Raw genomic sequence first — 12,885 nt, 5'->3', positions numbered from 1 at the left:
TAGAACCTGAATTTGTAAAATAACAGCAGGTGGAGGCCATTTTGGAAAATGGCTGCCATGGTCCCACCATAAAAAATAGACCAATCAAATCAATTGTTTTGTCAAGTACAGCTGTGTCAAGACACATGTGCAGCATTGGCTGTTAAAACTCAAAGGTCTAGGAGGCAGAAACCTTATAGCTGGCTCATTTTACCTGATGGCCCACTTTACCTGAGACCACCCTACATACAGACCAAAGTTTGGCGGAGCCCGTTGCTCGCTGCTGTTAGCACACCAGCAACGGGCGTGCGTGCGTGCGGACATGACACATGCATGTGTCATGTCTGCACGCACGCACGCACGCACGCACGCACGCACGCACGCACGCACGCACGCACGCACGCACGCACGCACGCACACCCAACAGGAGGGGTACACAGTGTGTGCTGCTGTGCTATCCCGACCTGCGTAGCCGGACCGGCTGCTGCTCTGTTGACAGCTATTGTACGGAACGCAGTTTGGGCTGCATTCTGATTGGTCAGAGGTGTTGCAGTTCGCCTGCGAATGTCTGCAAAATTCGACACCGGAGCGAACAAATAAAGAGCGAAAACGGTCGCATTTTCGCACATTCGCCACTGATGTGGAAGCTTGCATTGACTTCAATTGGTTTTAAAAAAAGGCGAATTATTCGCATGAATAAATCGCGTCGCTAATTCGCCAGTGTGTAATGACCTTAGTCACAACATGACCTTTAGGAGTGGATTGACGCAGAGCATAATACCGCCCAAATTATAGACATTTGTCCGACAACACCAAAATAAATGACTGCGTGTGGACCTTTAGGACCTGGTCCTGTCTGTTAACACCTTGAGGGCTCGGGCCTATTTAATCCATTAATAAAATGTGCCCATCATTTATAGCGCCCGGACCACTTTTACCGGCAGGCCGGAAGTTGTTGTGAATGTCTGTGTAGCAGCTAACAATAGCCACACCACTCTAGAGTCGATCGACAACAACGGGAGGTAAGAATAAATCTATCGCGACTAGCGACTGGACCGCAGGATCTTTTTTCATAATTAGACGGGATGATTTAGATCGCGTATTATGAACGTTTTAAGATTTTCGTTGTCGTCCGCTAAACAGGCAGGGAACATTTTCGATGACGTGTCACAGTTGTGCAACACCGAGGATTGGGCAACAAGCGCTCCTAGGCTGTGGAGCGATGCGATGCGTCAAGTGCACTGACCGTGCACTTGAACTTGACGGTGATCTCCGTCTGGGGCCCTTAAACTGTTAACTGTCTGTCCTTGTGGACACATAGATATTTTACAATGACAAACGCTAGAACTTCACCCCTGTGGCAACCGGACACCTCTATTTGTCTCATTGTCAAATGCAATAAAGTTGGATGTAAACCTAATCAGTTTGTTGATTATCCTTCTTGCAGATTTGGACCTGACTAAACAGAGAGACCAGTGGAAGACCAGACATGACAACCTGACCGAACGGACTGACCATTTTGACAAGTTAGAGACCAGACTTACCAACATGACTGAACAGAGAGACCAGTTGCAGACTAGGTTTGACAACATGACTGACCAGAGAGACAAGTTAGAGACCAGACTTAACATGACGACTGACCAGAGAGACCAGTGGAAGACTAGGTTTGACAACATGACTGACCAGAGAGACCAGTGGAAGACTAGGTTTGACAACATGACTGACCAGAGAGACCAGTGGAAGACTAGGTTTGACAAGTTACTGACCAGACTTAACGACATGACTGACAAACCAGATGACCTGAAGATGATACTTTGTGGTCAGTGAGACAATGTTTTTTATTCATTCTACCATTACTCATTGTACCTCAGTAACCAGCTGCTTGTCTGTCCAGAGATTCATTAAATCTCAGGCAACAGTGCAGCACTATCTCCCTCTCTCTGTTTCTGGCACAACAGCGCCCCTACTGGTACTCATAGGTACACAGTCACATAGGTGTCACATAGGCACACAGTCACATACATAGGTAGGTAGGTTAACACGGACATTGCTGTTCCTTGGAGTGGTTAACAAAAATAGTTTAGCTCATTGGCCATCTGTCCATCTGAGCTAAACCCATGGAGATGTGCTTATGGCCTTTATCATTGGACCCAGTCATTGATTTCATACCGTTCCATGCTTCCCTAAGGTTGTTACTTATATAGTTCATCATTTGTCATTAATCTGATCACATTAAAAACAGTGTCTAACATTATATTTTGTTGTTAGAATCACATGGATTTACATTTGGTGATGGTGTGTGTTACTACTACTCTACTGAGGTGAAGACCTGGGATGACAGCAGAGCAGACTGTACAGCCAGACAATCTGACCTGATGACCATAAAGAGCAGAGAGAAGCAGGTGCAGTGTGTGTGTGTGTGTGTGTGTGTGTGTGTGTGTGTGTGTGTGTGCGTGCGTGCGTGCTGTAAGTGTACATCTAGTTGAGACACACATCTAGTATTGTACACATTGTACTTCAGTAACCAGCTGCTTGTCTGTCCAGGACTTTATTGACAGACTCGGAGTCAAGGGGGTGTGGATTGGATTGACCGACAGCGAGACAGAAGGAGTGTGGAAGTGGGTGGATGGAACACCACTGACCACAACGTAAGACTTTACCTTCATTATTCTACTGAGGCCGATTCTAAAAGCTCCTTCTAAATACTGACCTAAGTTTTCTGAAAAACAAATATTGATATAGCAGCATCACATTTATTTAATACTGTACATACTGTACAGAACCCCAAGAGGGGTTCCCGTCCAGAATGGGTTAAATAAAACATTTTAACTACATTTATTTTCAGCAAACTACATTTCACATTATTTCCTCTTCATATTTATTTCTAAATGGAATCAAAGGCTATAATACAACAGTTACTCTGTATCCGTTGTCTATTTCATTGTCCAGTTAATTTGTATGTAAATATATAATGTAATATAATTTGAAGTCATGATTAAAAAAACCTAAACATTCAGATGAAATCCTTGTTGTGAAGGTATTGTAATGTATTAATGTTTCTCCTTCTACAGGTACTGGCTGCCTGGTCAGCCTAATGACGGTTGGGAAGGATTAGACTGTGCTGTGTCGCGTAATGGAGAATGGTACGACGCTGCATGTGGGTTAACAGCCTATTGGATTTGTGAAATAGTTTTCTAGAGATATGCATTAACTAGTAATAGTTGTGTATGTGCAGCACCTGATTAACCCTTTGTGGTCCTGGAGCTACCACCCGCCTGTGGGGGTTTCAAATAGACAATGAGCTTGTAGATCTGCTATTTTGGGAAATATTCCCCCCATAATAGTCATGCTGGGGTTCAAGAGGATAATTCATATTTCCATTATTCAGATAAAGGGGAGACTATGTAATGTAACATGTAATCAATGAATAACAGCCATCTGTTTTATTTTAACACCACAGACAGATAGATCAATAAAGTGTTTGTGATGAAACTGGGTTTGGTCCAAATCAGTTTGTTAAAGGACCACTTCACCACTTTTCAACCTATCTTCATTTAATAGGTCCTCACTAATAATTCTCAAAGATTCTCAAAGATAGTAATTTAAAGTGGCCAGAAATGTGTTGTTTTTGACAGCTAATTTAATTGTAGTCATAGTCTCTTGAATAGTTTATGTAGTTTTAGTCACATTTTAGTCACCTGGAATGTTTTATAGTGTTATAGTCTAATATATAACTAACTCTACAGTTGATTTAGTCGAACAAAATGTGGGCCGTGATGCCGTCATAATGACTTTTTTCTCACTTGCTGAAAATAGCCGATCTACAAGCCCACAACTTGTGAGCTTGTAGATCGTCTATTTTCAGCATGCAACTAATTGTAAAATGACTTATACTGGATCTCTTGTCCACTAGTCCCTTCCTAACATTTTAGTCAAATTTTTATTTTTTTACGTAATTGTCAGTATATTTAGTCTTAGTTTTAGTCATCATAGCTTAGTTTTTATTTAGTTTCCATTTAGTTTTCGTCAGTGGAAAAAGGTAGTCGACGAACATTTTCGTCTTAGTTTTAGTCGACGAAATCACACGTATCAGTGAACATAGGAGTAGTATCAGATGTGGCGACGAGCGCAATCCAGTCGCATTTTTTAAAAGATGGGTCACAATATTTCCTCTTTAAGATACTGGGGTATAGAGAAGGTGGAGAGACCCCCCTCACGGTGGTGACCACAATCGAATCCTACTTCAACGTGAAGCTTTTTTATATGTATATACTATTACTCAACACTATGGCTCCTCAAGGGCTGAATGAGGAATTTGATGTCAAACCATTTCTGGGATAATTCTTTATTTTTCATTATTTTAACTTTGTTTGTGTACACTGTTTATCTTGCCATTTTTGCTGTCGTCATTATTTTGTACTGTAATTGCAGTACCTTACTATTGTGTTGCTATTGTATTATGGTCTCCTCTTGTAGGCAGTATTTTTATTATTATTTGCAATGTTTTTACTGGTTTGCAGCTTATTATTCATTTTGTCTGCACCACTACACTTCCCTATTCTAAAGAGGTGGCCCTAGTGCCACTATTTTTAATATAATCAGAGTATGCCCTTTATGCTAATTGCAGCCACATCATTAGATGCGGTGGGCGTGTCTTGCTTGATTCCCTTCATTGCAATAGAGCTTGTTCCTTGTTGACCTGCCCATATGCTGTTGTATATAATACGTCTGCTTGATGTTTTGTACTCATACCTGATGAAGACCCGTAAGGGTCGAAAGGTTGTACCTAAATAAAACCATGGTTTTCCTGGGAGCAGAGACACAGTGTGCGGACAACCCTTCCTTTACCTGGGAGCAGAGACACAGTGTGTGGACAACCCTTCCTTTTCATAGTGCAACACTCTCTCTCTGTTTCTAGCTCAACATACATACAGATAGGGACGGACAGACATTGCTGTTCCTTGGAGTGGTTGCACCACTCAAAAAAACAGGGGCCTGTATTTTGGATAACTTTGGACCACAAACTACAGAAACATATCGCTGTCATATCAGGGAAATCATAAAAACATGATGTGGTTTTAGTGTGATAGAGGCGCCCCCTTGTGGCCCCCGGAATAATACAAAAAAGGGTTAATGAAAGTAGGTAAGGGAGAACGGGGTAAGATGAACCACTTTTTGCTTAAGTTGTCCTGGAAGCAAGGCAAAATGAGATGGCAGTAAAATCTAATGATCTACCCATATTTCAGGATGTCTTCTATCAATTGAAATGATGAGTAGGCATCTATGACAAAGGGCCATGAAAATATGACCTTTTTAAAAAAAGTGGTCACGTGGCTCAATTTGCCCCAGGTAAGGGGTACGTTGATCCAAGTCAAGGGGCAAGTCCAACCACATGATGTTTTATTGTTAAAAGCTTAAACTTGAACAGATAATGTATTCACTTATCAATAATAATAATAATAACGGATTTCCCTTTTGCAAATAGTCTTATTTATTTGTTTATTTATTATTCTAACAATATTAAGACAATTCAATAAAGTTTGTTATTCAGAATCTTATATTTGCAATATTGTTAATACAATATTGCAAACTTCTCTTAAATGAGTATGTACATGCAAATTAAAGGTCATTCAGTATAATTTGAGTAGCAAAAACTTAATAAAAAAATATGAATAGTGATTCCCATTGACTCAATTTACCCCCGGACATTGGCTCATCTTACCCATATCCACCATTTTAGAAAACTATGACTAGAATAAGCTACTTCAGACAATTTAATTGCTAAATGATTCACATGGTTCTATCCATTGGCAAATCATCAACGTGTATGATATTACCTTTTAGACCTAGGTACATTTTGCTTTGTATAACAGTCATTTTACATGATGTGTCGAAATTTTACTTTGACCGACAAAAGACAGTTTTTTGTGTAAAAGAATGTTTTCTACTTTCCCCATGTGCTTCCCAACTTCACAGCCAGGTGTAAATGATGGATGCTTACTATATTTAAGGTCACATGGCAACACAGGGTTCTAGTTTTCTAGATAAAGGGGGTGGTTCAACTTAAACGCTGGCTCATCTTACCCCGTTCTCCCCTATGGTGCATGCAATATGAAGTGTGAGATTACCATAATGACAGTAATCCTTAATCATATTCAAGGGCTTTTGGCACTCAGAGAGTGTACAAATGGAACCAAATGGACCATAACAGGTCCATTTGGTTCCATTTGTACTCTCTCTCGCAGAGTTAAGTTGACATTGATTTTACAATATAAAAATAAATAAATAAAAGTTATAATAAATTGAGGTCCCACTCCCAGATGTAATGGCATTAAATGGGGGTCAGTATCCTATGCATGTCAAACTGAAAATGATGAGAATCACTGCTAGAGCCCTGCCATATCTTTTCAAATGGAGTCTTGCCCTGAAAATGAATTCATTTTACACCCTCAAGATTTAAAGATCTATAAGGGTCCATTTGGTTACCAACTCTCCATCATTTAGCTGGGGACCCGGTGGAACCCCCTCAAGGACCACTGGTTGAGAACCATTGTTCTACATCTAAGCTTAATTAATTAATTAATCAAAAATGTAAAACTATGCAGACAGAGATATTATGTGGAACCCACAGTATGCAGTGACGTGCAGACAGAGATATTATGTGGAACCCACAGTATGCAGTGACGTGCAGACAGAGATATTATGTGGAACCCACAGTATGCAGTGACGTGCAGACAGAGATATTATGTGCAGTGACAAAACTCTTCCTCCCCATCCGGCTTCCTCCTCCTGAACACCAGTGTGCTGTTTGCACAGCGTTGGATTCTAACCTCTAGACCAGGGGTGGGCAACTTTGACGATGGAGAGGGCCACTATATTTACACACTCACTCCAGAGGGCCACTATATTTCCACACTCACTCCAGAGGGCCACTATATTTCCACACTCACTCCAAAGGGCTACTATATTTCCACACTCACTCCAGAGGGCCACTATATTTCCACACTCACTCCAGAGGGCCACTATATTTCCACACTCACTCCAAAGGGCTACTATATTTCCACACTCACTCCAGAGGGCCACTATATTTCCACACTCACTCCAGAGGGCCACTATATTTCCACACTCACTCCAGAGGGCCACTATATTTCCACACTCACTCCAAAGGGCCACTATATTTCCACACTCACTCCAGAGGGCCACTATATTTCCACACTCAATCCAAAGGGCCACTATATTTCCACACTCACTCCAGAGGGCCACTATATTTCCACACTCACTCCAGAGGGCCACTATATTTCCACACTCACTCCAGAGGGCCACTATATTTCCACACTCACTCCAAAGGGCCACTATATTTCCACACTCACTCCAGAGGGCCACTATATTTCCACACTCACTCCAGAGGGCCACTATATTTCCACACTCACTCCAGAGGGCCACTATATTTCCACACTCACTCCAGAGGGCCACTATATTTCCACACTCACTCCAGAGGGCCACTATATTTCCACACTCACTCCAGAGGGGCCACGTTGGATATTACCGTCGTAGCAAAAATAGCCGATCTACAAGCTCAAAACGTGTCGCATCGCGACGCGTTTTGAGCTTTAGATCGGCTATTTTTGCTATATTTGAATTGAAATCCTGAAAAAAATTGCCCATTTATTTTTATCGGAATCCTGAAAAATAACCTTTTTATTTAACTTCAAATTAATTTAGTTATAGTTATAGTTATGTTAACGTTATGAACTAAATCCAAACACATTGGACATACAAAAGCGGGTCATGTTTGTATGTTTGAAATTGTAAGAGCTGAAATCAATACTATACCACTATTCTGATATTAACCTGAGGGCCACATTAAGTGATGGTGGGGGCCGCATGTGGCCCCCGGGCCGCCAGTTGCCCATGTATGCTCTAGACTGCACAGTGGTGGACATGAACTTTACCCTCACATGTAATTTACTGGAAATCCTCCAAAATATATAGTTATAATATCAGTCATCTTGTTAATGGTCTGTCAGAAAGACCTTGTATAACCTTACTTAACCCGGTCGATGCCAAATTTTGCACACACACTCCCTGGAGGATGCCAACGATGAACCTCTGCCCCCAAATTTCCAGAACGGCCTGTTATAGCGCCACCAGGAGGCCGCTTTGTGCAAAACAAGTTTTTGGACAGTACACCTACAGATTTTGTCCAAACATCACGCAAATTGGTACACAGTCTCTCTAGAGCCATTCAACGAAACTTTCAGATTTCTCAGACTCCACGCTAAGATTGGCTTCCAAAGTTCGCAGGAGTGCTCAGTTTCAAACAAAATGCTGCAAATCATCAACACATCGTGTGATTTCCGTGAAATTGTGCACGCACATTCCCACTAGGCAGAGTGCCACGTGAACATTTTCAACTCAGCCTCATGGTGGCGCTATAACTGGCCGAAAAGTGTTTTTACCTCTAACTGCACGGATCTGTGGATAACTTTGTATGCCAACTCCCTAGAGGCCAAGGAAAAATCTTTGCCTGGAATTTTTCACATATGCTCTTTATAGCGCCACCAGGAGGCCGACATATGTAAAACACATTTTCTAATATTACTCCTTCAGATTGTATCCAGATTTCACGCAAATCGGTACACATGCTCTCCATAGTCATGTGATCAAGACTGGTTTGTTTGATTTCTCATAATCCACCCTCATTGGCTACGATTGGCTTCTAAACTTTTCAGGAGTAGCCCGCTTTGTACCCGTTTTGTACAAATCGCCACAACTACTCAACGCAGCGTCCGATTGTGGTGAAACTGTGCATGCATATTCCCACTAGGCTTTGGAAGAAAGGCCACTTGACAGTTTTCAAATCAGCCTCATGGTGGCGCTACAACAGGCCAAGCATCACACACACACTCCTATCCTATCCTGGTGGAGACCTGTGCCCAGAAGATTTGACTGAGGGGCTGTTGAAGAGGGGAACAACAACGCAAGCGTAAAAAAAAAGCTAAACAGAATCCAGGTCTGGTGAGTCGCGGGCGTGTGCGAGTAACGAGCACGCACGCAACAAATTCACGGGACCGCGCTCACGTAAATACGCTTGCGTTGTCGCACCGCGACTTCTCCGAGCGAAAACGCAGGTCTCATTGAAAATGAACTATAGGCGCGTTTTATCGCTCCCCGTTTGTAAAGCCCTTTAGGCTGAAAAAAGGCTGAGATACACCTAACAAAAGACCATTGATATTAAATATTGATGATGATAGTTAGATCGTTTAAATCCGATGCTAAATTATGTAGTTGGCCCTTGGGTTGTTTTAATATTTGCTAATATGGCCCCTTTGAAAATGTGATAACCGGGAATAGTCTGGTGACCACCTGAGATGGTTGACAGCCGGAATGTAGACGGCACCCGGGTGAGCAGTGTGGGTTAGCGCCCCAGCCTGTGTCCGCCGTGAGGAGGAAGCCCAAAAAACCCTTGTGAGGCCTTTAGGAGGGCCATTCAAGTTGCAAGTGGAGCCTACGGCACCACCGTTTCCCTGCCAGTGGAGCCTGCAGAATCCACCACTCCCGAATGATGAGTCTGGTGCTGGGAATCTGGTGCAACGCACAGGTCCTGGCTGCACCTGGTGAGAGCAGGAGTGGACCTGGTGAGGCGTAGGAAGTGCCCGGCCAGGAGTCAACCCACAGTGCCTAGTCCCTCCACGCGCCGGATGGCCCGCCCAGTACCCACCCAGGACCCGATGGCCCGCCCAGTACTCACCCAGGACCCGATGGCCCGCCCAGTACAGGCAGAGTAGTTCTAGAGCAGCGGGTTGTGTGTCCCTGGTTTTTCCCTAATGGGACTGATCGAGGGTAGCTACTGGGACGTAAGTCGGGACTTGATCAACCCGGCTGGGTCACCCGAGTAAGGGCATCTTACTGGTGGATTGTTACAGCCGTACTGTAGCGTCTTACTGGTGGATTGTTACAGCCGTACTGTAAATGCATGTGACAAAACACATTGACTGTTGATGATTGTGATTAATCAAATACTTAAGGTGGTTGCACACCGGCCGCGTTTTTCGGAAAACCGAATTTGTGCTCGGTGTGTGGAGACCTTTACTGTAGCACAGCTTTACTGTACCACACCTTTACTGTACCACAACTTTACTGTACCACACCTTTACTGTACCACAGCTCGGTGTGTGGGGACCTTTACTGTACCACAGCTTGGTGTGTGGAGACCTTTACTGTACCACAGCTGGGTGTGTGGAGACCTTTACTGTACCACAGCTGGGTGTGTGGAGACCTTTACTGTACCACAGCTTGGTGTGTGGAGACCTTTACTGTACCACAGCTTGGTGTGTGGAGACCTTTACTGTACCACAGCTGGGTGTGTGGAGACCTTTACTGTACCACAGCTCGGTGTGTGGGGACCTTTACTGTACCACAGCTTGGTGTGTGGAGACCTTTACTGTACCACAGCTGGGTGTGTGGAGACCTTTACTGTACCACAGCTGGGTGTGTGGAGACCTTTACTGTACCACAGCTTGGTGTGTGGAGACCTTTACTGTACCACAGCTGGGTGTGTGGAGACCTTTACTGTACCACAGCTTGGTGTGTGGAGACCTTTACTGTACCACAGCTTGGTGTGTAAAGACCTTTACTGTACCACAGCTGGGTGTGTGGAGACCTTTACTGTACCACAGCTCGGTGTGTGGAGACCTTTACTGTACCACAGCTTGGTGTGTGGAGACCTTTACTGTACCACAGCTTGGTGTGTGGAGACCTTTACTGTACCACAGCTCGGTGTGTGGAGACCTTTACTGTACCACAGCTTGGTGTGTGGAGACCTTTACTGTACCACAGCTCGGTGTGTGGAGACCTTTACTGTACCACAGCTTGGTGTGTGGAGACCTTTACTGTACCACAGCTTGGTGTGTGGAGACCTTTACTGTACCACAGCTTGGTGTGTGGAGACCTTTACTGTACCACAGCTTGGTGTGTGGAGAGCTTTACTGTACCACAGCTGGGTGTGTGGAGACCTTTACTGTACCACAGCTGGGTGTGTGGAGACCTTTACTATACCACAGCTGGGTGTGTGGAGACCTTTACTGTACCACAGCTCGGTGTGTGGAGACCTTTACTGTACCACAGCTTGGTGTGTGGAGACCTTTACTGTACCACAGCTTGGTGTGTGGAGACCTTTACTGTACCACAGCTTGGTGTGTGGAGACCTTTACTGTACCACAGCTCGGTGTGTGGAGACCTTTACTGTACCACAGCTCGGTGTGTGGAGACCTTTACTGTACCACAGCTTGGTGTGTGGAGACCTTTACTGTACCACAGCTTGGTGTGTGGAGACCTTTACTGTACCACAGCTTGGTGTGTGGAGACCTTTACTGTACCACAGCTTTTTATAAGCATTTCATAAAACTTTGCTTGACAACATTATTATTCCAGTCTCTTGATTAACCCTTAGACAGACTACTACTGGAAAACACGTGGAGTTATGCATTAGTCCGGTCTGACTTGTACGTGATTTTCCGTAGTTCTCTTTTTTTACTAATACCAATAGATTAATTCGGTCCGCACCTCTGTATAGAGTATTGAGCATAAATATCAACTACATTTCCCAGAAAACCCGTGTCACGTGACACACGTGTACGCTTTGCCATTGGAAGCTGATCCCACCCCCCAGTAAACAGTGGGGGCGGTTTTCAGTTTTCAGTGTTCAGCCCGTTTGCCGTCTCGCCCGAGCGATTTTCTAGCAGAAAAAGTTTAAAGCAGTAATATTTATTTGAGCGAGTTTTGTGGTAGTAGTATTGATCCATACGCGTCCCAGTCGCCTTCTCCAGTCCCCACCAGCCCGGTCGCTGGGACCGGTGGCTGGGCTTAGAACCGGAGCGGGGACCGGCCACTACCACTCATTGTCTCCTCATCGTCGTCCGATGAGCCATACCGAGAAACCATTGAAAGAAGACGATCAACCCGGAATGTTTTGAGGTAATCTTATTGTAGAAAATGCCCTTCTATAGTGATCAGAAATCATGGACAAAAGAAATCTACAAGCTCACAACGCATCGCGCATAACCACGCGTTGCTTCAGTAAACGATGCATGTTTGTTCTCCGTATTTGTAGACAGTAAATAAAAGGAGCGAACATTACTCTTCAGATCAGATCGCCTATATGGCACGCTACAATATAAAATAATTGTACTGCCATGCGTGCATGGCTGCATGCCTGCTACGATACATTTGTACTGCACCGACCGACACTAACCCCCCCTCCAGCCATTAGCCAGCACCTTTTACTGTCTACAAAGACGGAGAACAAACATGATGATCTACAAGCTCAAACAGGTCACATGCGCGACGCGTTGTGAGCTTGTAGATTTCTTTTGTCCATGAGTTATACGAGCTTGCATGATAATCGCATTCATTGTATTGTATACAATCATGATTTTACATTGTTTAGTGTGTCACCGTGTGATGATGATGATGACGATGATGTCAGATAGCCTACGTCCCCCCCCCGGCCAATAGCCAGTACCATTTCTGCAGTGTTTGCTAGCAACTAGCCAACAGCCAGTGGAATGTGGCGACGCGATGGTGCTGGATATTATACCCGCGAGCACTCATTGGTGTCATTCTAACGTCGCCTATTATTTTATCGTGATACTAGCAGCCAGCTAGTATCACGATACTAGCTGGTTATGATGATCTACAAGCTCAAACAGGTCACATGCGCGACGCGTTGTGAGCTTGTAGATTTCTTTTGCCCATGAGTTATGAGCTTGCATGATAATCGCATTCATTGTATTGTATACAATCATGATTTTACATTGTTTAGTGTGTCACCGTGTGATGATGATGATGACGATGATGTCAGATAGCCTACGTCCCCCCCCCCCCCCGGCCAATAGCCAGTACCAT

Source organism: Electrona antarctica (assembly GCF_951216825.1).
Source record: "Electrona antarctica genome assembly, chromosome: 16".
Lineage (NCBI taxonomy): Eukaryota > Metazoa > Chordata > Actinopteri > Myctophiformes > Myctophidae > Electrona > Electrona antarctica.
The sequence above is the reverse complement of the archived record's forward strand: the minus strand, read 5'-3'. Positions refer to the sequence as shown.